At 42.8% G+C, this 25,409-nt stretch overlaps 1 protein-coding gene and 1 long non-coding RNA gene across 5 annotated transcripts in view; both read left to right on the top strand.

Moving 5' to 3' along the window:
* BCL2L13 (BCL2 like 13) overlaps window positions 1-25,409 on the top strand; it is a 224,849-nt gene that overhangs the window by 123,243 nt on the left and 76,197 nt on the right. The window lies entirely within an intron of this gene.
* Window positions 2,146-4,547, top strand: LOC308513459. Its single transcript, XR_013995543.1, has 2 exons — window positions 2,146-3,148; window positions 3,231-4,547. It is a non-coding gene; the product is annotated as an uncharacterized lncRNA (long non-coding RNA).

Below are 25,409 nucleotides of genomic sequence, written 5' to 3'. Positions count from 1 at the left end.
ATAAAGGTACCACAGGTTTTTTATCCAAGCATCTACTGATGGGTACTTGGGCTGTTTCAAGATCTTAGCTATTATAAATTGTGCTGCTATGAACAGAGGGGTGCATATATTCCTTCTGATTGGTGTTTTAGGTTTCTTAGGATATATTTCCAGAAGTGGGATCACTGGGTCAAATGGTAGTTCCATATTTAATTTTTGAGGAAACTCCATACTGTTTTCTATAATGGCTACACAATTCTGCATTCCCACCAGCAGTGTACTAGGGTTCCCTTTTCTCCACTTTGTTGCCAGCACTTGTCATTTGTTGATTTGTTGATGATAGCCTTTCTGACAGTTGTGAGGTGACACCTTGTTGTCATTTTAATTTGCATCTCTCTGATGATCAGTGACTTTGAGCATTTTGTTATATGTTTCTTGGTCTTCTGTGTGTCCACTTTGGAGAAGTGTCTATTTAGGTCCTTTGCCCATTTTTAATTGGATTATCTTTCGTTTGTTAAATTGTATGAGTTCCTTATATATTTTGGATATTAACCCTTTATCAGTTGTGACATTGCCAAATATGTTCTCCCATATTCATTTTGTTGATGGTTTCTTTTGCTGTGGGCTCCCTTTTCATTTTGTTGATGGTTTCTTTTGCTGTGCAGAAGCTGTTTATTTTGATGTAGTCCCATTTGTTTATTTTCTCCTTAGTTTCCCTTATCTGTAAACATATTGCTCCAAGAGATGTCTGAGATTTTGCTGCCTGTGGTTTCTTCTAGGATATTTATGGTTTCACGACTTACATGTAAATCTTTTATCCATTTTGAATTTATTCTTGTGTATGCTGTAAGTTGGTGGTCTAGTTTTAGTTTTCCACTTGTATCTGTCCAATTTTCCAATGCCATTTATTGAAGAGACTGTCTTGACTCCATTGTATTTTCTTGCCTACTTTGTCAAATTTTAATAGAGCGTAATTGCTTGGTTCAATTTCTAGGGTCTCTGTTCTGTTCAATTTATCGATATGCCTGTTTTTGTGCCAATACCAGTCCTATGAACTTCCTCGCAGAAGTGCTATAAATTTGGGTTGTTATATCTTCATTTTCATTTGTTTCCAGAAAGTTTTTTATTTCTTTTTTGATCTCATTGGTAACCCATTCATTGTTTAATAATACGCTATTTAGCCTCCTTGGGTTAGAATGTTTTGGGATGTTTTTACTGTAGTTGATTTTAATTTCATTCCATTGTGATCTAAGAAGATGCTTGATATGATTGCAATATTCTTCTTTTTTATTTATTTATTTATTTATTTATTTATTTATTTAAATATATTTTTATTGATTTTTTACAGAGAGGAAGGGAGAGAGATAGTTAGAAACATCGATGAGAGAGAAACATCGATCAGCCGCCTCCTGCACATCTCCTACTGGAGATGTGCCCGCAACCCAGGTACATACATGCCCTTGACCAGAATCGAACCTGGGACCTTTCAGTCAGCAGGCCGACGCTCTATCCACTGAGCCAAACCGGTTCCAGCAATATTCTTCTTTTTTAAAAAATGTAAATTCTTTCTTGTTTAAAGTATTATATATGTCTCCTTTTCCACCCATTCGTCTCTCCCCATCCACTCCACTCCCCAGCACATGCACTTACCCCCCTAATGTCTCTATCCATTAGTTATGTTTATATGCATGCATATAAGTCCTTTGGTTGATCTCTTCCCCCCTTCTCTTTCCCTGCCTCCCCTCTGAGGTTTGATATCTGTTCGATGCTTCTATGTCTCTGAATCTATTTTTGTACATCAGTTTATGTTGTTTATTTATTCCATATTCGTTTATTTTTAGATTCAATTATTGATAGGTATGTATTTTTTTGCCATCTAGTTGTTCATATTCTTTGCCTTTTTCTTTTTCCTCTTCTTCCTTTTCTTAAGGAATAACCTTCAACATTTCATATAATACTGGTTTGGTGGTGATAACTCCTTTAGCTTTTTCTTGTCTGTGAAGCTCTTTACCTTACCTTCAATTCTAAATGATAGCTTTGCTGGGTAGAGTAACCTTGCTTTAGGTCCTTGCTATTCATCACTTTGAATATTTTTGCCACTCCCTTCTGGCCTGCTTAGTTTCTGTTGAGAAATCAGCCGACAGTCCTATGGGTACTCCCTTGTAGGTAACTAACTGCTTTTCTCTTGTTGCTTTTAATATTCTTTCTTTGTCTTTAGCCCTTGGCATTGTAATTATGATGTTTCTTGGTGTGGTCCTCTTTGGATTCCTTTTGTTTGGGATTCTCTGTGTTTCCTGGATTTGTAAGTCTATTTCAGTGGTTCTCAAGCTTCCTAATGCCACGACCCTTTAATACAGTTCCTCATGTTGTGGTGACCCACAACCATAGAGTTATTTTCGTTGCTACTTCATAACTGTAATTTTGCTACTGTTATGAATCGTAATGTAAATATCTGATATGCAGGATGTATTTTCATTGTTACAAATTGAATGTAATTAAAGCATAGTGATTAATCACAAACAAATATGTAATTATATATTGTGAAATATTTATTTCTAATTACAAATAAGTGAAATTTTGTCTTGAAGCATGGTGTAGCATGGGTAACAGCCTTAATATAACAACAGTAAGCTACATTGCTACATTTTGTGACAGTATGCGTAAAAAGCCAATATCAGTGTGAAGGTTGAGGTTGCTTCTTTCTCAGCAGATCAGAAATTCTCAGGGCAGTCTTTGCAAGAGCACAGTGAAGATCATCTTCCACAACAAGTCTACTTCTGTATTTAGACTAGTAACCAACAAGCTTGAAAACCCTGTTTCACAAAGATATGTTGTTGGAAATGGAAGAAGAAGGCACAACACAGTCTCAGAGAGAACAGGATATGACTACAAACACTTGATCCAGAATTTTGTAACTGGCATTGTAGAGAAATCAGTTCTCGCTGCATCGTTGTTAATAAATTCAATGAACTCCTCTTGTGCTGTCTCAGGAACATCTTCAACTTGGACTGTGAATGGGCTTCTGGAAAGTGCAAATGGGGTGTCAGGTAGATTTGGAAAGTATGATGAAATTTCGTCTGCAAGCATGTGCAAGTGTTCTTTCACAGAAATTATCATCATAATCCTTTTGTCTGGTTCAATGTCATGTTCCTCAAAGAAAGCAGATAAGGTAGGCAACATGTAAATTTTATTTTCATCCAATTTTTTTTCCCAAAGCTGAAGTTTCATTTGGAATGATTGGATCTTTTCAGACAAATCGAGGCATGTTGCATTTGGTCCCTGCAGTGATAATTTAACTCATTCAAGATGGCAAAGATGTCAACCAAGTAAGCTATTTTCTGCAGTTCACCTTTATCGCCGAAAAGTACTTCGAACTGCGGTCTTGCTTTCTGATTAAAAAACGTTTTGAGTTCATCACGAAGCTCAAAAACACGTTTTAAAATTTTTCCTCTCAACAACCATCTCACTTCAGTGTGAAATAGCAGAGCATTGTTCGGCGCATCCAACTCATTGCACAGTTACGAAAACAGTCGACTGTTTAAAGTGCTCGCCTTTACAAAATTGACACAACTTATGATGCTTTTCATTACTTCTTGTAACTCTTGTGGCAGCGTCTTCGTTGCTAATATTTGCCAATGAATCATACAGTGAGTTCCGATGACTTTTGGTGACTCATTCAGTACCAAACATTGAAATCCAGATCGACATCCTAGCATAGCTGGAGCACCATCTGTGCAAACACCACAAACCTTTTCCCAAGAGATCTTATGCTCTTTCAGAAATGAACCAACTGTGTCAATTACATCACATGCAGTAGTAGAAACGTCAAGAGGTTTTCAAAAAAGAAACTCATCTTTAAAGTCGCCATCATTAATATACCTCACGTAAACCAGAAACTGTGAACAGTTTGCACCATCTGTAGATTCATCAAGCTGGATACTAAATATTGGAAGTGTAGCAGATTTAATTTCCTGGATTACCTGATCAAGAATATCAGCAGACATGTCATCTATTCTTCTGCGGACAGTGTCGTTAGATAAGGAAATTGCACTCAATTTCGTAACAAATTCGTTTCCAATCATAACTCAAACAATATCTTTGGCTGCTGGCAACAGTAAATCCTCAGCAATGGTGTGAGGTTTCATAGCTCTGGCAATTCTGAGTGCCACCAAATATGAAGCTTCAACGGCTGCTACGTTTTATTCATGGTACTTGCCACCAGTGTCAAGTCTGGCTTTCTTGCATCCGTCAGCTTTGCTTCTAAAATAGTTGGTATCCTTGCCAGCAAAGCTCGAATGCTTGCTATCAAAATGGCATTTTAGTTTGTCAGCTTATAGAACTTCACAACAAATAACGCATTGCGGTTTCTCAATTCCTGCTGTAATTATTGAGGTAAAAACCACCCTGTAAAAAATCCTCACTATATTTTCTTTTCTTAATGTTCTTCTCTACACGGTCCATTGTCATGGGATCGTTTGCTAATGAAAATAATATATAACAATGGCTTTAATAATACAAACGATGATACATGGCATAGTTCAGTCAATACAGTTCATTGTTTCCTATGATTTACCATTCTCTGTGTTGTTTTTTTTACATACCTGTTACTATCACAAGGGGGCAGTATTCACATCAACCACAGCTGAATATGATTAAGTTCCCATGATACAGATATTTTTTTTTGCAGTAGTTGATGATTTTACAGTACATGATTTTACATTTACCCAGTAATTATAATTCATGAAGTGTCGGTTTACCTCCAATACTGCTGCTTTCAACATAGTAGCTGCTTTTAACAGAGTAGCTGCTTTCAACACAGCTGCTGCTTTCTACACAGTAGCTGCTCTCTACACATGTGTGACTGGTCCGCATAAGTACATTATGGCACCAACCCTGTCACATACACCTGTGTTTGTACGGGGTGTATGTGATGGGGTTGGCGCGATGATGTTGTGGTGTATCATACGGTATCATGCCGAGTACTCGTATGTGGGCGTATCTGCATGTGGGTGGACCTCCCGGAGACGGATAGAAGAGCGGTGTCTCGGTTCCTAAGACCATCGAAAATATGTGTTTTCCAATGGTCTTAGGCGACCCCTGTGAAAGGGTCGTTCGACCCCCAAAGGGGTCGTGACCCACAGGTTGAGAACCACTGGTCCATTTCTTACATGAGGTACCAGAGGCTAAAGCAAACAGCAGTTAGCATCAAAAATACATTGGTAAGCCCATGGAATTTGATATTCTGCAGGACTGAATTTCAGCAGAAGCTGTGAATGCGATGACTCGAGGCAATTTCCTGACCTGATAATCTTTACAATGTTTACCAAACTTTACCTTTGATCTGCCTGTATGCATGGCTAAAGGGTAAATGTGTATTCAAAGCAAATAAAAGTGGAGTAGGTCAGGACTCCATGTTCGTATTTACAGAAGAGGTTCCACCTGGCCCCCCAATGCTTTCCAAATTCATATTTTTGTATAATGTATTTATTGTGTTGTCGACCCTCCTTCATTTGGCAACCAGGTAGGGGAAGTTTTCTGTCATTATTTCTTCAAATAGGTTTTCAATATCTTGCTCTCTCTGTTCCTTCTGGCACCCTCATAATGCAAATATTGGTATGCTTGAAGTTGTCCCAGAGGCTTCTTACACTAGCTTTATATTTTTGTATTCTTATTTCTTTTTTCTCTTCTAGTTGGGCGTTTTTTGCTTACTCATATTTCAGATCATTAATTTGATTCTCGGAATCCTCTTCTCTGCTATTGAATCCCTGTCTATTATTCTTTATTTCAGTCAGTGTATGCTTAATTTCCAAATGGTCCTTTTCCTTTTTTTTTTTTTTTTTTTTGGCATTCTCTCTAAGATACTTGAAAGTCTTACTAAGTCCATTGGAGGTTTCTGGAAGATTTTTGAGTAACTTTATAACTGTCGATTTGAATCCTATATGCAGTAGTTTGCTTTCTTCCATTTCTTTCCTTTGTGACATGTTTCTTCGTCTCCGCATTTTGGTTGCTTCCCTGTGTTTGTATCTATGTGTTGGGTAGAGCTACTATGTCTCCTTGAGTTGGTAGAGTGGCCTTATGTAGTAGGTATCCTATAACATCCAGTTGCTCAGCCTCCCCAGTCACCTTAGCTGGGAGCTCTAGGTTCACCCCTTTGTGGGCTGTGAGGACAGTTTTGTTTTAGTTGAGACTTGATTCCTGTTGGCGTCACTGGGAGGAATTGACTTCCAGGCCAATTGGCTGTAAGGACCAGCTGCAACTACAGTGGGAGAGCTGCTGTGAAGGAGACACCCCTATGGAGCAGGACTTGCTTTAGTGGGGCTTTGGTGCTCACTGAATCTGTCCCTTGAGTGTGTCACTTGTGGATGTGTAGAGTTGTAATCTGGTATGGTCTGACACTAACCACTGGGTATACTGGCTCTTGGGTGTCAGGGAGGTGCAAAGTCAGCCACTGATGGGCCACCTAGCAGGACCTACAGAGAGATCTGCAGATTCCTCCTCTTTGCATCGGGTTTGGAAATGCCCAGATGAGGCCCAACTATGAAGCAGGCCAGGCTCATCCTGGTGCTAGGTCTTGGGCCTTTTATTAATAGGTTTGGGGTTCCCTGACCCAGCTGCAACTTGTTTTGAGAGATTTTAGTCTGAGCAGGGACAGGCCATTCGTATGCAAAAGCCTGTGCACCCAGCTTGGATGTGGTTGTAAATTGGATAAGGCCAGGTGTTAGGGAATCATGAGCAGGGAGCAAACAGAAATGGCTGCCAGTCAGCCCTTCAACCAAGGAGGTCCTAGCACAGGAACAATGATCCCTGCGAGCACCTTTGTCTGGAAGGAAGTGGCCCAAGTTCTTTCCAGATTCCAGACAATCCAGTTTCTCCTCGTATGTGTCTGTGTTCCCTTGCACCTCATTCTCGTGCTGGAGCTCAGAGGGAGTGGGAGGAAGTGGAACCTTGTAAGTTCAGTTCATGGTGCCGGTCTTTTAAGAGGAACACCTGGGTCTCCAGCAGCCTCTGTGTCACCGAGCCCCAGTCCACAGTAGTTTTTACAGCCTGCAGTTCTTGCTGTCCATAGGGACTTCTTTTCTCAACTCTGGGACTCTGGGCTGGGAGTCTGGGTGGGGCTGGGACCCCTTGCTCCTCTGGGTGGCCTCTGCAGAAGCGATCTCCCTCCAAATTAAAAAAGCGACACAACCTAAGTGCCCATCAGCAGATGAGTAGATTAAAAAACTGTGGTATATCTACACAATGGAATACTATGCTGCTATAAAAAAGAAGGAACTTTTACCATTTGCAACAGCAAGGATGAACCTGAAGAGCATTATGCTAGGCAAAATAACCCAGTCAGAGAAAGATAAATATTACATGATCTCACTCATGTATGGAATATAATGAACAACATAAACTTATGAACAAAAATCGATCCAGAGACAGAGAAACACCAAACGGACCGTCAAACCTCAGAGGGAAGGCAGGGGACGGGGGAAAGGGGGTGTAACGGATCTACCAAAGGACCTGTATGCATGCATATTAGCATAACCAATGGATATGGACACTGGGGGGTGGGAGTGGCCAGGGAGGGGTATGTAATACTTTAAACAAAAATAAAAAAATAAAAGCGGCACATGTGGGTGCCGGACCAGCCCGTTTGCACCTCCACACCTCCTACCGGTCTTAGTGCTCTTTCTTCTTTACTTCTCTAGTTGTAGGACTTCCATTGAGCCAGCTTTCCAGCGGTTCTGGATGATGGTTGTTCTGTATTTGAGTTATAATTTTGATGTGGTTGTGGGAGGTGGTGAGTACAGGCGTTTACCTATGCCTCCATCTTCCTATCCTGATTGCAATCTTTTTCTTTTTTTAATTCGTTTTTTAAATATATTTTATTGATTTTTTACAGAGAGGAAGGGAGAGGGATAGAGAGTTAGAAACATCGATGAGAGAGAAACATCGATCAGCTGCCTCCTGCACACCCCCTACTGGGGATATGCCCGCAACCAAGGTACATGCCCTTGACTGGAATCGAACCTGGGACCTTTCAGTCTGCAGGCCGATACTGAACCAAACCGGTTAGGGCTGCAATCTTCTTTAATTTGTTTTTTGTCTAACATATAGTCTATCTTTGTGAATGACTCTTTTGTACTTGAGAATAATGTATATTCTGCAGTGTTCGGGTGAAATGTTCTATAAATATCGATTAAATCCATCTGATCCCGTGTTCTTAACAGGCACTGTTTTCTTGTTAATTTTTTGTCTGTAAGATCAATCCAATGAAGGCAGTGGGGCTGTTTAAGTCTCCTACTATGACTGTGGTGTTGTCAAACTCTCCCTTAAAGCCCTTAAAGTTTTGGGTTTTTTTTTAATATATTTAGGTGTTTCTATATTGGGTGCATATGTTTACCAGGTTATATCCTCTTGTTGGTTTGGTCCCTTTAGTATTATGTAGTGACCTTTGTTGTCTCTTGTGATAGAGTTCATTTTGAAGTATATTTTGCCAGATATGAGTATTGTTACTCCAGCTTTTTTAAATTTTATTTGTTTTTCCATCCCTTCACTTTCATCCTGTGTGAGTCTTTTGTTCTGAGGTGGGCCTCTTATAGACATCATATAGTTGGGTCATGTTTTTGTATCCATTCAGCTACTCTATTTCTTTTAATTGGAGCATTTACTCTATTGAAGGTAATTATTGATAGGTGCTTCTTTATTGCCATGTTAATTCTGTATGCCTAGATTTCTCTCTGTTTCTTCTTTTCAGTACAGCAGTCCCTTTAGCATTTCCTATAATGCTGACTTGGTGGTGATGTACTCCTTAGCCTTTTTTGTTGTTGTTGTTGTTCATAATTTAATTTTTATTTATTTATTTTTTTAATGAAATCTTTATTATTCAGATTATTACAGTTGTTCCTCTTTTTCCCCCCCATAGCTTCCCCCCACCTGGTTCCCACCACACCCTCTGCCCTTACCGCCCCCACCCCCCGTCTGTTCTTATCCACAGGTGTACGATTTTTGTACAGTCTCTTCCTGCATCCTCCGCACCCCTTTCCCCCCCTCCCCGAGAATAGTCCACTCCCTTTCTATGCCCCTGATTCTATTATAATTACCACTTCATTCTGTTCATCAGATTATTTATTCACTTGATTCTTAGATTCACTTGTTGATAGATGCATATTTGTTGTTCATAATTTGTATCTTTTACCTTTTTCTTCTTCTTCCTCTTCTTAAAGGATACCTTTCAGCATTTCATATAATACTGGTTTGGTGGTGATGAACTCCTTCAGCTTTTTCTTATCTGTGAAGCTCTTTATCTGACCTTCAATTCTGAATGATAGCTTTGCTGGGTAAAGTAATCTTGGTTATAGGTACTTGCTATTCATCACTTTGAATATTTCTTGCCACTCAATTCAAGCCTGCGTAGTTTCTGTTGAGAAATCAGCTGACAGTCATATGGGTACTCACTTGTAGTGAGTACTTGCTGCTTTTAAGATTCTCTCTTTGTCTTTTGCTCTTGGCATTTTAATTATGATGTGTCTTGGTGTGGTCCTCTTTGGATTCCTTTTGTTTGGGGTTCTCTGCCCTTCCTGGACTTGTAAGTCTATTTCTTTCACCAGGTAGGGGAAGTTTTCTGTCATTATTTCTTCAAATAGGTTTTAAATATCTTGCTCTCTCTCTTTTTCTGGCACCCCCATAATTCGGATGTTGGTACGCTTGAAGCTGTCCCAGAGGCTCCTTACACTATCTTCATATTTTTGGATTCTTTTTTCTTTTTTTTTTTCCGGTTGGGTGTTTTTGCTTCTTCGTAGTTCAACTTGTTGACTTGATTCTTGCGATCCTCTAGTCTGCTGTTGGAACTCTGTATAATATTCTTTATTTCAGTCAGTGTATGCTTAATTTCTAGTTGGTCCTTTTTCATATCCTCAAGGGTCTCACTAGATTTCTTGAGGGTCTCACTAAATTTATCGGCGGTCTCACTAGACTTATTGAGGGTCTTACTAAATTTATCGGCGGTTTCTAGAAAATTCTTGAAAAACCTTATAACCGTGGTTTTGAACTCTATATCCAGTAGTTTGCTTTCCTCCATTTCTGTCATTTGTGATCTGTTTCTTTGTCTCTGTATTTTTTATGCTTCCCTGTGTTGGTAGAGTGGCTTTCTGTGCTAGGTGTCCTATAGGGCCCAGTGTCTCAGCCTCCCCAATTACCCGAGGTAGACACTCTTGGTGCACCCCTTTGTGAGCTTTGTGCACAGTCTTGTTGTAATTAAGCCTTGATTGTTGTAGGTATCAATGGGAGGAATTGACTTCCAGGCCAATTGGCTGTGAGAATCAGCTGTGTCTACAGTGGGAGAACTTCTGTGCTGGAGACACCCTTCTGGGGCAAGACTTGCTTCAGTGGGACTTTGGTGCTCACTGAGTCTGCCCCCTGAGTGTGTCCCTTATGGATCTGAGGAGTTGTAATCTGGATGGTCCCACTCTGACCACTGGGTACACTGGCTCTTGGATCTCTAAGGAGGTGCTAATTTAGCCTTTGTCTGAGGCTACCCAGCAGGAGCTATGGAGAGATCTGAAGATTCCTCTTCTTTGTTTGGGATTTGGAGGTGCCCAAATGAGGCTCAGCTGTGAAGCAGTGCAAGCTTCTGTGGGGCCTTGGGCCTTCTTTTGGAAGTTCTGGGTCTCTCTGACCCAGCTGCAGTCTGTTAGGTAATTTTCAGAATGCAAAGGGTCAGGCCTGTCATATGCAGAAGCCTCTGCACACAGCTTGGGTGGGGCAGGGTCTCAGGGAATCAACAGGGTGGAACAAACAGCTATGGCTGATCCTCAGTCCTACCCTAAGAGGCCCCGTGTCTCAGTGTCCCAGTAATCGCTGCAAGCACCTCTGAGAGAAAACCGCCCTCGAGTTCTGTCCACTGCCAGACAGTCCAGTTTCTCCCCGTATGAGTTTGAGTCCCCAGAGACTCGCCCGGAACTGGAGTTCAGAGCAGTCGGGAGCTTGAGACTCCCTCCTGATTGAAAAAGACAACCGTGTCCTCAGTTGCCAGCCTTTTCCATGTGTGCCTTCGTACCTCTGCACTTTACTTCCACACCTCCTCTGAGTCTCAGTGTGCTTTTCTCTTTTCTTCTAGTTGTAGAATTTCCACTCAGCCAGCCTTCCTGTGGTTCTGGATGATGTCCGTTTTGTCTTTTAGTTGTATTTTTGAAATGGTTGTGCGAGGCAGCAATTTCAGGTGTTTACCTATGCTACTATCTTGGTTTCTCCTCTCTGGAACTTTTTTATATATTTAGTTGTACCTGTATTGGGTGCATATGTTTACCAGGGTTATATCCTCTTTTTGACTTGATCCCTTTAGTATTATGTAATGACTTTTGTTGTCTCTTTTGATGGCCTTCCTTTTGAAATCTATTTTGTCAGATGTGAGTACTGCTACTCCAGCTTTTTTCCTTTTCTTTTCCATTTGCGTGGAAAGTTTATTTCCATTCCTTCACAGTCATCCTTTGTGATTGTTTTGTTATGATGTGGGTCTCTTTTAGACAGCTTATAGATGGATCATGTTTTTGTATCTATTCAGCTACCCTATGCCTTTTGATTGAAGCATTTAATCCATTTACATTTATGGTTAATGTTGATAGGTACTTGTTTATAGCCATTTTATTTTTGTCTGCCTAGGTTTCTCTCTCTATTTCTTTTTCTCATTACAGTAGTCTCTTTAGTATTTCTTGTAATACTGGCTTGGTGTTGGTGTACTCCTTTAGCCTTTTTATGTCCAGAAAGCTCTTTATTTGACCATCTGTTTTGAATGATACCCTTGCTGGATATAGTAATCTTGGTTTCAGATCCTTGCTTTCCATTACCTTGATTACTTCATGCCATTCCCTTCTGGCCTATAGAATTTCTGATGAGAAATTAGGTGTCAACCTCATGGGAGATCCTTTGTAGGTAACATTTTGCTTATTTCTTGTTGCCTTTTAGATTCTATCTTTGTCTTTAATTTTTGGCATTTTAATGATGATGTGTCTGGGCATGGGTCTGTTTGGGTTCTTCTTGCTTGGGGTTCTCTGTGCCTCCTGAACTTGTGTGACTTTTTCTTTTACCAGATTAGGGAAGTTTTCTGCATTATTTCTTTAAGCATGTTCTCTATTCCTTTATCCTTTCCTGCCTCTTATGGTACACCTGCTATTCAAATATTGTCATAAAAGGATCTTGTAAGTGTTCCTCTTGGATTTTTTGGAATAGTTAGAGGAGGATATGTGGTAGTTCTTCTTTGAATGTTTAGTAAACCTCCCTTTTGAAGCAATCCGGACCCAGAGTTTTGTTTGCTGGGAGTTTCTTAATTACGCTTCTATTTCAGCAGTTGTTATCATGTTGTCCCACAGCTCCCTAAAGCTGTCCTCCTGTTTTTTTAATTGTTTTGTTTTCTTTTTGTTTCTCTGAGTGATTTTTTTCAACCTTGTCTTGTAATTCACTGATTTTATCCTGAGCTCCTCTAATCTGCTGTGTATTCCTTCCAGTGTGTTCTTTATTTGTGCTATGTCATTCTTTATTTCTGTTTTCCTAATTTCTATATTTTTTCGCATGCTGTTCTGCAACTTTAACATCATTATTATGAATTCTGTATCCGATCAATTTCTTATCTTATTTCATTTATTACTTCTGGAGAATGCTCTTGTTCTTTCATTTGGGGGTTGTTTCTTTGTCTCCTCATTTTGGCTGTCAGTTTGGGTTTGTGACAATGTATTAGGTAGATATGCTACACCTCTCAATCTCTAGTGCAGCACAGTGTAAAACATTGTTTCTGACTAATTAGATAAGGTAAAGATTCAAAGCCTCCAGAGACCACCTCTGATGACAGATGATTAGGATTTTGTCTTGAATTGTCCTCAGGCAATCCTCCACAAGTATAGAAACAGTTTTTTTCAACAGGGTGGGCCAATTGCTTCTTCTTGGAGGCTAATTCTTATTCTCAGTTTTGTAATGGGCCTGAGCAACTCTGCACAGTGGGCAAAGTGTTTTCCAATAGGGTGGATTAGGTATCTTTCCCCCAGGCAAGGTCGCTTGTATAGCAAATTTCTACTTTGGAAAGATGACCTCCATAGCATGAGGTAATGACTCAGTACAGGAAACTGGGGTGTCTGCCTTCTGAGTTGTAACCCCAGAGCCCCTGATCCTGGCTTCTGCTCACACTGCTCCATTCCACTCTGCCCTCCCGCTGTTGGAGCACAAGATGAGTGGCTCTACAGGGAATTGTGTGCATTGGCCCTTTAAGAAGGTACGTGAGTTTCCAGCCGTCTCTCCCTAGCAGACAGCAACCCCACTACTTTTCACAGCATACTGTTATGTGGGTACTCTTCTGAGTTTTGATGCTCTCTGCTGGGGGGACCAGCTTGGGGATTAGACCCCAAAAATTCTCATTGACAACCCCCAAAGTTGAGATATTTCTCCAGAGCTTCAGTTGCTATCTGTGTGATCCCAGCCAGCCCTTTCACACCTCAGCCCTTCCTACCAGTCTTTATGCAGTCTCTATTTTCTGTCCTTGGTGTTCAGGGTTCTCTCCACTGAGTCTTCCATTGATTATTCATGAAGTTTTTCTATATTTTAGTTGTCATTCCAGTTTGGTCCTCGGAGTGTGTCCATGTAGCATCCACTTACTCCACCACCATTTTTAATTTCCAGGACTTTTGTTTGCTGGAAGTTTTATGATTATTGCTTAAATTTCATTAATTTTTATTGGTCTATTCAGGTTTTATGATTCTTCCTGATTGAGTTTTGGATGATTGTGTGCTTTAGGAATTTTTCCATTTAACCCAGGTTGTCCAATTTGTTGGCATATAGCTAGCTGTTCATAGTATTTTCTTACAATGCTTTTTATTTCTGTGGTGTCAATTGTTACTTCTCGTCTTTTCTTTTTAAATATATTTTTTTATTGATTTCAGAGAGTAAGGGAGAGGGAGAGATAGATAGAAACATCAATGATGAGAGAGAATCATTGATCGGCTGCTTACTGCACCCCCCTTATTGGAGATTGAGCCTGCAACCCAGGCATGTGCCCTGACCAGGAATCGAACCTAGGACCCTGCAGTCTGCAGGCCAACGCTCTATCCACTGAGCCAAACCGGCCATGGTGTTGTGTTTCATTTTGATTTTATTTATTTGGGTCTGTTTTATTATTATTTATTATTATTATTATTATTATTATTAGTTAAGGTATTACAAATGTGTCCTCATCCCCCCTATTTTTTTTCTTGATGAGTTTGGATAAAGGCTCATCAGCCTTGTTTATCTTCTCAAAGAACCAGCTCTTTGTTTCATTTATCTTTTGTATTGTTTTTTTAGTCTCTGTGTCATTTATTTCTGTGGTCTTCATTATTTTCTTCTTTCTACTTTCTCTGGGCTTTTCTTGATGTTCTCTTTCTAATTCTTTTATTTTTATCCTTGAGAATGTCCCATGTGTACTTCAGAAGAATATATATTGTGCTGCTTTGGGATGAGATGTTTTGTAAATGTCAATTAAATCCATCTGGTGTAGTGTGTCATTTAAGGTCTCTGTTTCTTTATTAACTTTTTGTCTGGAAAATCTATCGATGTCAGGGGGGGTATTAAAATCCCCTACAATGACTATATTTCTGTCAGTCTCTCCCTTAATGTCCTCCAAAATTTTTTTTTATTTTTATTTTTTATTGCTTAAAGTATTACAAAGGGTATTACATATGTGTCCATTTTATCCCCCCGCCCTAGACAGTCCCCCAGCCTCCCCTATCCCCCAGTGTCTTATGTCCATTGGTTATGCTTATATGCATGCATACAAGTCCTTTAGTTGATCTCTTACCCCCCTACCTCCTGCCCCCCAACCCTCCCCGGCCTTCCCGCTGCAGTTTGACAATCTGTTTGAGGCAGCTCTGCCTCTGTATCTATTATTGTTCAAAAGTTTATAATGGTCTCTATTATCCATGAATGAGTGAGATCATGTGGTATTTTTTCTTCATTGACTGGCTTATTTCACTTAGCATAATGCTCTCCAGTTCCATCCATGACGTTGCAAATGGTAAGAGTTCCTTCCTTTTTAGAGCAGCATAGTATTCCATCGTGTAGATGTACCACAGTTTTCTAATCCATTCATCTACTGATGGACACTTAGGCTGTTTCCAGATCTTAGCTATGGTGAATTGTGCTGCTATGAACATAGGGGTGCATATATCTTTTCTGATTGGTGTTTCTGGTTTCTTGGGATATATTCCTAGAAGTGGGATCACAGGGTCAAATGGGAGTTCCATTTTCAGTTTTTTAAGGAAACTCCATACTGTCTTCCATAGTGGCTGCACCAGTCTGCATTCCCACCAGCAGTGCACGAGTGTTCCTTTTCCTCCACATCCTCTCCAGCACTTGTCGTTTGCTGATTTGTTGATGATAGCCAGTCTGACAGGTGTGAGATGGTACCTCATTGTTGTTTTGATTTGCATCTCTCGGATGATTAGTGACTTTGAGCATGTTTTCATATGTCTCTTGGCTTTCTGAATGTCCTCTTTTGAAAGGTGTCTATTTAGGTCCTTTGCCCATTTTTTGATTGGATTGTTTATCTTCCTTTTGTTGAGTTGTATGAGTTCCCTATAAATTTTGGAGATTAGGCCCTTATCAGATATAACATTGGCAAATATGTTTTCCCACACAGTGGGTTTTCTCGTTGTTTTGTTGATGGTTTCTTTTGCTGTGCAGAAGCTTTTTATTTTGATGTAGTCCCATTTGTTCATTTTCTCTTTAGTTTCAAGTGCCCTAGGAGCTGTATCAGTGAAGAAATTGCTTCGGCATATGTCTGAGATTTTGTTGCCTTTGGATTCTTCTAGAATTTTTATGGTTTCCTGTCGTACATTTAAGTCCTTTATCCATTTTGAGTTTATTTTTGTGTATGGTGTAAGTTGGTGGTCTAGTTTCATTTTCTTGCATATATCTGTCCAATTTTCCCAACACCATTTATTGAAGAGACTATCTTGGCTCCATTGTATGTTCTTGCCTCCTTTGTCAAATATTAATTGAGCATATTGGTTCGGGCCGATTTCTGGGCTCTCTATTCTATTCCATTGATCTATATGCCTATTCTTGTGCCAGTACCAGGCAGTTTTGAGAACAGTGGCTTTGTAATACAACTTGATATCTGGTATTGAGATCCCACCTACCTTGTTCTTTTTCAGGATTGCTGCAGCTATTCGGGGTCTTTTTTTATTCCAGATGAATTTTTGGAGAGTTCGTTCTATATCTCTGAAGTATGCCATTGGTATTTTAATGGGAAGTGCATTGAATTTATAGATTGCTTTGGGTAGTATGGACATTTTAATGATGTTGATTCTACCAATCCATCAACACGGTATGTTCTTCCATCTGTTTATGTCTTCCTCTGTATCTTTTTTCAACGTCCTGTAGTTTTCTGAGTAGAGGTCTTTTACCTCTTTAGTTAAGTTTATTCCTAGGTAGCTTAGTTTTTTTGGTGCGATGGTAAACGGGATTGTTTTTATAATCTCTCTTTCTGAAAGTTCACTATTGGTGTATAGAAATGCCTCAGATTTCTTGGGGTTAATTTTGTATCCTGCTACATTGCCAAATTCATGTATTAAGTCTAGTAGCTTTTTGATGGAGTCTCTAGGGTTTTGTATGTATAATATCATGTCGTCTGCAAATAAGGACAGTTTTACTTCCTCTTTTCCAATTTGGATGCCTTTTACAAAATTTTTTTATATGTATAGGTGCTCCTGTATTGGGAGCATATAGGTTTACGATGGTTATATCCTTTTGTTGAATCCATTGATCCACTGAGTATTTTTTAGTGACCTTCTTATTATGGCCTTTGTTTTGAAGTCTATTTTATCAGATACTAGAGGCCTGGTGCATGACATTTGTGCACTTGGGTGGGGGCGTCCCTTCAGCCCAGCCTGTGCCCTTTCGCAGTTTGGGAGCCCTTGGGAGATGTCCGACTAATGGCTTAGGCCCGCTCCCCCCCGGGACATTCTTAGCACTACCGCAGAGGTGGGCCGCTGTGCTCACCAGCTGTCAGCCAGGCTTGTGGCTGAGCGGTGCTTCTCCTGTGGGAGCACATTGACCACCAGGGGTAGCTCCTGTTTTGAGTGTCTGCCCCTGGTGGTCAGTGCGCATCATAGCAACCAGTTGTTCCGCCATTCGGTCGATTGGTCTATTACCCTTTTATTATATAGGATAAGTACTGCTACCCCTACAATTTTTGTTTATTTGTTGCCATTTGCATGGAAAATGTTTCCCATCCCTTCACTTTCATCCTGTGTGAATCTTTTGTTCTAATGTGGTTCTCTTGTAGACAGCATATATATGGGCCATATTTTCTTATCCATTCCATTACCCTATGTGTTTTGATTGGAATGTTTAATTCACTTACATTTAAGTTTATTATTCATACTTATTTATCACTGCTTTTATTGTTTTTAATATTTTTATTGATTTCAGAGAGGAAGGGAGGGGGGAGAGAGAGAGAGAAGAGAGAAAAACATCAGTATTGAGAGAGAAATCATTGATTGGCTTCCTCCTGCACTTTCTGTACCTGGGATCGAGCACGCAGCCCGGGCATGCTCCCTGACTGGGAATCGAACTGCGACTTTCTGGTTCATAGGTCACTACTCAACCACTGAGCCATGCCACCCAGGCACCACTTTTATTCTTTAAGCTTGTGTCTCTCTCCCTCCATTTCTTCCTCTTACAGCAGCCCCTTTAACTTTTCTTCCAGTGCTGGTTTGGTGGTAATAAACTCCTTTAGCTTTTTTTGTGTGTTTTTTGCTTTCCTTTCCTTTCAATATTAAATGACTAGAGGCCCAGTGCATGAAATTTGTGCAGAGGTAGGGTCCCTAGGCCTGGCTGGCGATCAGGGCCAATCAGGTTCCCCGCCTCCTGGCCTCCCTGCCTCCTTCTTCCCTCACTGCCTGCGCACCGCCACCACGCAGTTCCCCCCACTCCCTGCCTCCTGCTCCCCTCACTCCCTCAATGCCCTGCCTGCCGCCGCTGCTGGTTGCCCACCATGTTCCACGCTGCCCCTGGTGGTCAGCACATGTCATAGCAAGTGATCGAACCCCCAGTCTCCCAGTCGAACTCACGAGGGGACAATTTGCATATTAGCCTTTTATTATATAGGACTAGAGGCCCGGTGCACAAAAATTTGTGCACTCGGGGGAGAGGGGGGGGTCCCTCAGCCCAGCCTGTGCCCTCTCACAGTCTGGGACCCCTCGGGAGATAACGACCTGCTGGCTTAGGCCTGCTCCCGGGTGGCAGAGGGCAGGCCCAATCCCTAAGTGCAGCCCCTAATCAGGCTCAGAGCAGGGCCAGTTGGGTAGTGGGGGCGCCTTCCCCTGTCATGCACAGAGCAGGGCAGATTGGGAGGTTGCGATGCCACCCTCAGTCACGCTCAGGGTAGGGCCGATTGGGGGGTTGGGGCACCGCCCCCTGTCACACTCCAGGCAGGGTCGATGGGGAGGTTGCGGCGCCACCCCCTGTTACGCACAGAGCAGGGCTCATCAGGGGGGTTAGGGCTCTGTACCCTGTCATGCACAGAGCAGGGCCAATCAGGGGGTTGTGGCGCTGCCCCTGTCACGCACAGAACAGGACCCATCAGGGGGGTTGGGGCTCCATACCCTGTCACGCACAGAGCAGGGTCAATCAAGGGGTTGGGGAGCTCCCCCCTGTCATGCACAGAGCAGGGCCGATCAGGAGGTTGAGGAGCTCCCCCCTGTCACTCACAGAGTAAGGCCGATAGGGGAGTTGGGGCACCACCTCCTGTCACACAAAAGGCAGGGCGGATCAGGGAGTTGGGGCGCCGCCACTCTCACACTCAGGGCAGGGCCAATGGGGAGGTTTTGGCTCTACCCCATCACACACAGAGCAAGGCCCATGGGGGAGGGGGGTTGGGGTACCGCACCCTGTCACACACAGAGCAGGGCTGATCAGGAGGTTGAGGTGCCGCACCCTGTCACACGCAGAGCCACAGGGCGATCAGGGGCTTGGGGAACTCCCCCCTATCAGGCACAGAGCAGGGCTGATCAGGGGGTTGGGGCGCCTTCCCCTGTCATGAACAGAGCAGGGCCAATAGGGAGGTTGTGGCCCCGCCCCCTGTCACACACAGAGCTGCAGGGCAATCAGGGAGTTTGAGCGCTGCCCCCTGTCACTCTGATCCTGGTGCCAGGAGGCTTCTCGGCTCCGCTGATCCCGGTGCTGGGAGACATATTACCCTTTTACTATATAGGATAGAGGCCTGGTGCATGGGTGGGGCTGGCTGGTTTGCCTTGAAGGGTGTCCTGGATCAGGGTGGGGGTCCCCACTGGGCTGCCTGGCCAGCCTGGGTGAGGGGATGATGGCTGTTTGCAGCTGGCCACACACCCTTCAGGGTGGGTGTCCCCACTGGGGTGCCTGGCCAGTCTAGGTGAGGGGCTGAGGGCTGTTTTCAGGCTGACTGAAGCTCCCAACTGCTCCTTTTTTTCTTTTTTTAATTCTGGGCCAGCTTTAGCTCTGGCTCCAGCTCTGAGGCTTCTGCTGCTGAAAGAAGGTATCTGGTTTGTTTCGGTTCTATAATCGAAACACTGTATAACTCCAGCTCTAAGATCCCGGCCTCGCTGAAAGCAGGTTTCTGGGGTTTTGTTTAGCTTCTATATTCCTTAAATGTTTCTTAAACTGCAGGCTCAGAGGCCGGCAAAGCAGGCGGGGAGCGTTGGTTTCCTCTGTCACTGAAGCAAGCAAGCCTCATGTTAGTTTCAAGCTGCCTGGCTGCTGGCCGCCATCTTGGCTGGCAGTTAATTTGCATATCTCGCTGATTAGCCAATGGGAAGGGTAGCGGTTGTACGCCAATTACCATGTTTCTCTTTTATTACATACGATAGCCTTGCTGGATAATGTAGTCTTAGTTTCCAATCCTTGTTTTTCATTTCTTTGAATACTTCCAGCCATTGTCTTCTGGCTTGTAGTGTTTCTTTTGAGAAAACAACTGACAATCTTATGGGAGCTCCTTTGTAGGTAGTAAATTGCTTTTCTCTTCCTGCCTTTAAGGTTCCGTTTTATTTTTTGGCATTTTAATTATGATGTGTCTTGGTGTGGGCCTCTTTGGGTTCATGGTGATGGGGACTCTGTTTGCTTACTGAACTTGTGTGACTTTTTCCTTCACCAGGTTAGGGAAGTTTTCTGTTATCCTTTCTTTAAACAGGTTCTCTATTCCTTTCTTACGTTTTTTTTTCCCCCTCTGGTATCCTTATGATGCATATGTTGTTTCATTTCATGTTGTCCTACACTTTCCTTAAAGTGGCCTATTGCTTTTTAAGTATTTTTTTTTTTTTTTTTTTTTGCTGCTCTGATTTTTTCTATCTTGTTTTCTAATTCACTGATTTGATCATCTGCTTCTTCTAACCTACTGTTAATTCCTTATAGTGTATTTTCGCTCTGCCACTCTTCCTTTCCAACTGGTTGATTTTCATGGTTTCTATGTCCCTTTTTCATGCTGTTGAGTGTTCCAAAAATTATTGCTTTATACTCTGTTTCTTATAAACTGCTTGCCTACATTTAATTTAGCTCTCTTTCTGGAGCAAGCATGTCAAACTCGCAGCCCACAATGAATATTTTTGCAGCCCAGCCCATATAATGGTCTGTAAGAAACGTTTTAATAAAAATTTTGTCATTTAATTTTTACAATATCCTGTTACACATAATTATTAATAACAAACTATAGCGTTCGCTAATGACTGATTACTATAATCGTGTTGCATTCATTGCCCTTATGCGCCTATGCGCAGGTGCATCATTTCTCTCCACTAATACTAGTAGCAAATATTTTAGCAGCCAATTGCCACATCATAGACATGCCCTGGGGCCCTCCCGCAGTCCCTCCCTGGCCCCCAATCATGCACTGGTGGAGTCCCTCAGCCTGGCCTGTGCCCTCAAGGGATGTCAGAAAGCCAGTTTTGGCCTGGTCCCTGCAGGCCAGGCCGAGAGGCCCCATTGGTGCATGAACCTGTGCACCAGGCCTCTAGTAGGAACATAAAAGGAAGGGGTGGGGGGGGAACCAAATGAAATAATAATGTATTTTAAAAATTAATAATGGTAAATTAAAAATAGATGGAAGAGAAAAAAATTGAATAAAAGGAGAGAAATAAGAGATATGAAAGAATGAACACAAAATAATACCTTTGGATTTCCTATTTTTGGAGCTTGCTGGATTTTGCTCTAGTGTTGTTCAATCTGGCCCCTTGGTGTGTTGATCCTGGGCCTTCCAGGTAGTTCTCTGGTGCTAGCCCATGTGAATTGCTGTCCCTGCCTCGCCATGGCCCCAAGGAGTCTGGTGGGACATGCCTGTGTAACCTAGAGACTGGGTTAGCCTCCGGTATGGCACCTTGAATGTCTCCTGTTCTGAGATGCTCTCCCTTCCCCCATGGAACTGGGTTCTGTCTAGATATTTGGGTCGTGGCTAGGATGGTTTGAACAGACTTGTATTGCCCATGGTTTGTAGGAATTACAGGCGGACACTTCCTCTTCTTCCAGTGCCTCAGTTCTACCTGCTTGCTGGTACCCCCTCACTGCTACAAGCAGGAGGGGATAAAATAAATCTTGGCACACCAATCTTTCAGTGTGGCTAGCCCCAGTTGGGTGGGTACTCTGCCCACACTCCACCAGGCCAAATGTCACCTGATCTAGCTCAGCCATAGAGGTGCAGATTTCCAGCACAGAGCTGTTCCTCCTTGTCTCTGGTCACTGCAAGGTGAGTCAGAACCAGCCGTTGTCCAGGTTGGGGAAATGGCACCTTCCCTGTGCTGAAGGTGGGCAGGTCCAGTCCTCTTTCCTGGGCTCCACTTTTACATGTATACAGAATACTGGCTAGACAATCATATGCTTCCCCCCGCTCCCCTCCCCCCCCCCGATATTTCCACTACCCAACTGGTACCATACATAGTTATTAAAATACTAGGGGCCCGGTGCACGAAATTCGTGCACTGGGTGTGTGTGGGGGGGGGGGAGTGTCCCTCAGCCCAGCCTGCCCCCTCTCACATACTGGGAGCCCTCAGGCGTTGACCCCCATCACCCTCCAATCACAGGATCGGCCCCTTGCCCAGGCCTGACGCCTCTGACAGAGGCGTCAGGCCTGGGCAGGGGACCCTCATTTCCCCCCATCACTGGTTCTGCCCCCAGCCCAGGCCTGATGCCTCTGGCCCAGGCGTCAGGCCTGGGCAGGGGACCCCCAGACCCCTCCGATTGCTGGCTCTGCCCCTTGCCCAGGCCTGATGCCTCAGCCAGAGGCGTAGACCCCCATCACCCTCCGATCGCCTGATCGGCCCCTTGCCCAGGCCTGACACCTCCACCAGAGGTGTCAGTCTTGGACAGGGGACCCCCATCTCCCCCCGATCACTGGCTCTGGCCCCCGCCCAGGCCTGAGGCCTCTGGCCCAGGAATCATGCCTGGGCAGGGGACCCCCATCTCCCTCTGATCGCTTGCTCCACCCCCCGCCCAAGCCTGACGCCTCTGACCCAGGCTTCAGGCCTGGGCAAGGGGACCCTCATATCCCCCCAATCCCCGGCTCCGCCCCCCGCCCAGGCCTGATGCCTCGGCCAGAGGAGTTAACCCTCATCACCCTCCGCTCACCAATCACCGGATCGGCCCCTTGACCAGGCCTGAGGCCTCCGGCAGAGGTGTCAGGCCTGGGCAGGGGACCCCCAGCTCCCCGCGGTTGCAGGCTCCACCCCTGCCCAGGCCTGACGCCTCTGGCCTCAGCGTCCGGCTCGGGCAACGGGGACCCGCAGCTGCAGCTGCCCTGCGATCGTGGGCTTCGCTTTAGGCCCAGGCAAGGGACCCCTAGCTCCTGGGACTGCCAGCTTCGACCGTGCCCAGCTCCCATCACTGGCTCCACCCCTACTTCCTGCTATCACTGGCCAGGGCGGCAAAGGGGCCTGATTCTCCGATCATGGCTTGGGGGCAGGGCAAAGGCGGCCCCAGGGCCGCCTTTGCCCTGCCCCCCAGCTCTTAGCTCCCCCCTGGGTTTCAGATCACTGTCAGTGGCAGGGGGCTTCTTCCTGCTTTCCCTTTTGCTTCCCTGCATTGTGCCTACGTATGCAAATTAACCGCCATCTTGTTGGCAGTTAACTGACAATCTTAGTTGGCAGTTAATTTGCATATAGCCCTGATTAGCCAATGAAAAGGGTAGCTTCGTACGCCAATTACCTTTTTTCTCTTTTATTAGTGTAGATTATTGACTATATTTTCAAAACATGCTGTACTTTACATCCTCATGACTATTTGTAACTGCCAATCTGTACTTCTCAGTCTCTTCACCCTTTTCACCCAGTCCCCCAACCTGTCTCCCCTCTGACAACCATCAATCTGTTCTCTGTATTTATGAGTCTGTTTCTGTTTTTATATATATTATATTATACAATATATTATGTTATATATTATATATAATATGTTACATTACATATTATATATATATATATATATATATATATATATATATATATATTATTTCAGAGAGGAAGGGAGAGGGAGAGAGAGATAGAAACATCAATGATGAGAGAGAATCACTGATTGACTGCCTCCTGCATGACCCACACTGGGGATTAAGCCTGAAACCTGGGCATGTGCCCTGACTGGGAATTAAACCGTGATCTCCTGGTTCATAGGTCGATGCTTAACCACTGAGCAACGCCAGCTGGGCTGTTTCTGTTTTCTTTGTTCATTTGTATTTTCTTTAGAGTCCACATATAAGTGAAATCATATGGTATTTGCCTTTCTCTGACTTATTTAACTTAGCATAATACCCTCTAGGTCAGTGATGGCGAACCTATGACAAGCGTGTCAGAGGTGACACGTGAACTCATTTTTTTTGGTTGATTTTTCTTTGTTAAGTGGCATTTAAATATATAAAATAAATATCAAAAATATGTCTTTGTTTTACTATGGTTGCAGATACCAAAAAATTTCTATATGTGACACGGCACCAGAGTTAAGTTAGGGTTTTTCAAAATGCTGACATGCCGAGCTCAAAAGGTTTGCCATCACTGATCTAGGTCAATCCATGTTGTCACAAATGCTAAGACTTCATTCTTTTTTATTACTGGGTAATCTATGTTGTATATACATATATATGTACATATATCCATATATATGTGTGTATGTGTGTGTGTGTGTGTGTATAAATTCATTTTTAAAATATTTATTGATTTTTCAAAAGAGAGGATGTGAGAGGGAAAGAGAGAAACATTGATGTGAGAGAGAAACATCGATTGGCTGCCTCATGCATGACCCCTACCGGGGATCAAGCCTGCAACTCGGGTCTGTACTCTGACCAAGAATTGATCCAGCAACCTTTTATATACCACATCATTTTTTATTTAATTATCCATTAATGGGCACTTAAGTTGCTTTCATATCTTTTTTTAAAAGTATATTTTATTGATTTTTTACAGAGAGGAAGGGAGAGGGATAGAGAGTTAGAAACATCGATGAGAGAAAAACATCGATCAGCTGCCTCCTGCACACCTTCTACTGGGGATGTGCCTGCAACCTAGGTACATGCCCTTGACTGGAATCAAACCTGGGACCTTTCAGTCCGCAGGCCGATGCTCTATCCACTGAGCCAAACCGGTTAGGGCCATATCTTGATTATCGTAAATAATGCTGGTTCCATGTACACTCGAAAAAAAAAAAATGTATATTCTGCTTTGGGGGCAAAATGCTCTAAAAATATCAATTAAATTTATCTGGTCTAACATGTTTTTTAGGGCCTCTGTTTTCTTGTAGATTTTTCTGTGGAAGATCTATCCATTAATGACAACGGTGTGTTGAATTTTTTACTATGGCTTTTATGTCAATCTCTCCCTTTATGACTGTCAATATTTGCTTTATATATTTAGGTGCTTCTATGTTGGATGGATAAATTTTTACAAAATCATATCCTCTTATTTTATTAATTCCTTTGTCATTATGAAATGTGCCCTGGCCAGTTTGGCTCAGTGGATAGAGCGTCGGCCTGTGAACTGATGGGTCCTGGGTTCAATTCTAGTTAAGGGCACATGCCTGGGTTGTGGGTTCGATCCCCAGTAGGGGGCGTACAGAAGGCAGCCGATCAATGATTCTCTCTCATCACTGATGTTTCTATCTCTCTGTCCCTCTCCCTTCCTCTCTGAAATCAGTAAGAATATGTTTTAAGAAAAATGTCCTTTGTCTCTTATTATTGTCTTTGTTTTAAAGTCTTTTTTCTCTGGCATAATTATTGCTACCCCGGCTTGCTTTTCATTTTCATTTTCATGAAATATCTTTTCCATCCCTTTACTTTAAGTCTGTGAATGTCTATCTGAAGTGGGTCTTTTTAGATAGTACATATATATGTCTTGTTTTCTTATCCATTCAGCCACCCTATGTGTTTTTATTGGAGCATTTAATACACTTACATTTAAAGTGATTATTGGTAGCTACTGTCA

This window comes from Myotis nattereri (assembly GCF_964212035.1).
Source record: "Myotis nattereri genome assembly, chromosome: 2".
Classification (NCBI taxonomy): Eukaryota; Metazoa; Chordata; class Mammalia; order Chiroptera; family Vespertilionidae; genus Myotis; species Myotis nattereri.
The sequence above is the reverse complement of the archived record's forward strand: the minus strand, read 5'-3'. Positions and strand labels throughout refer to the sequence as shown.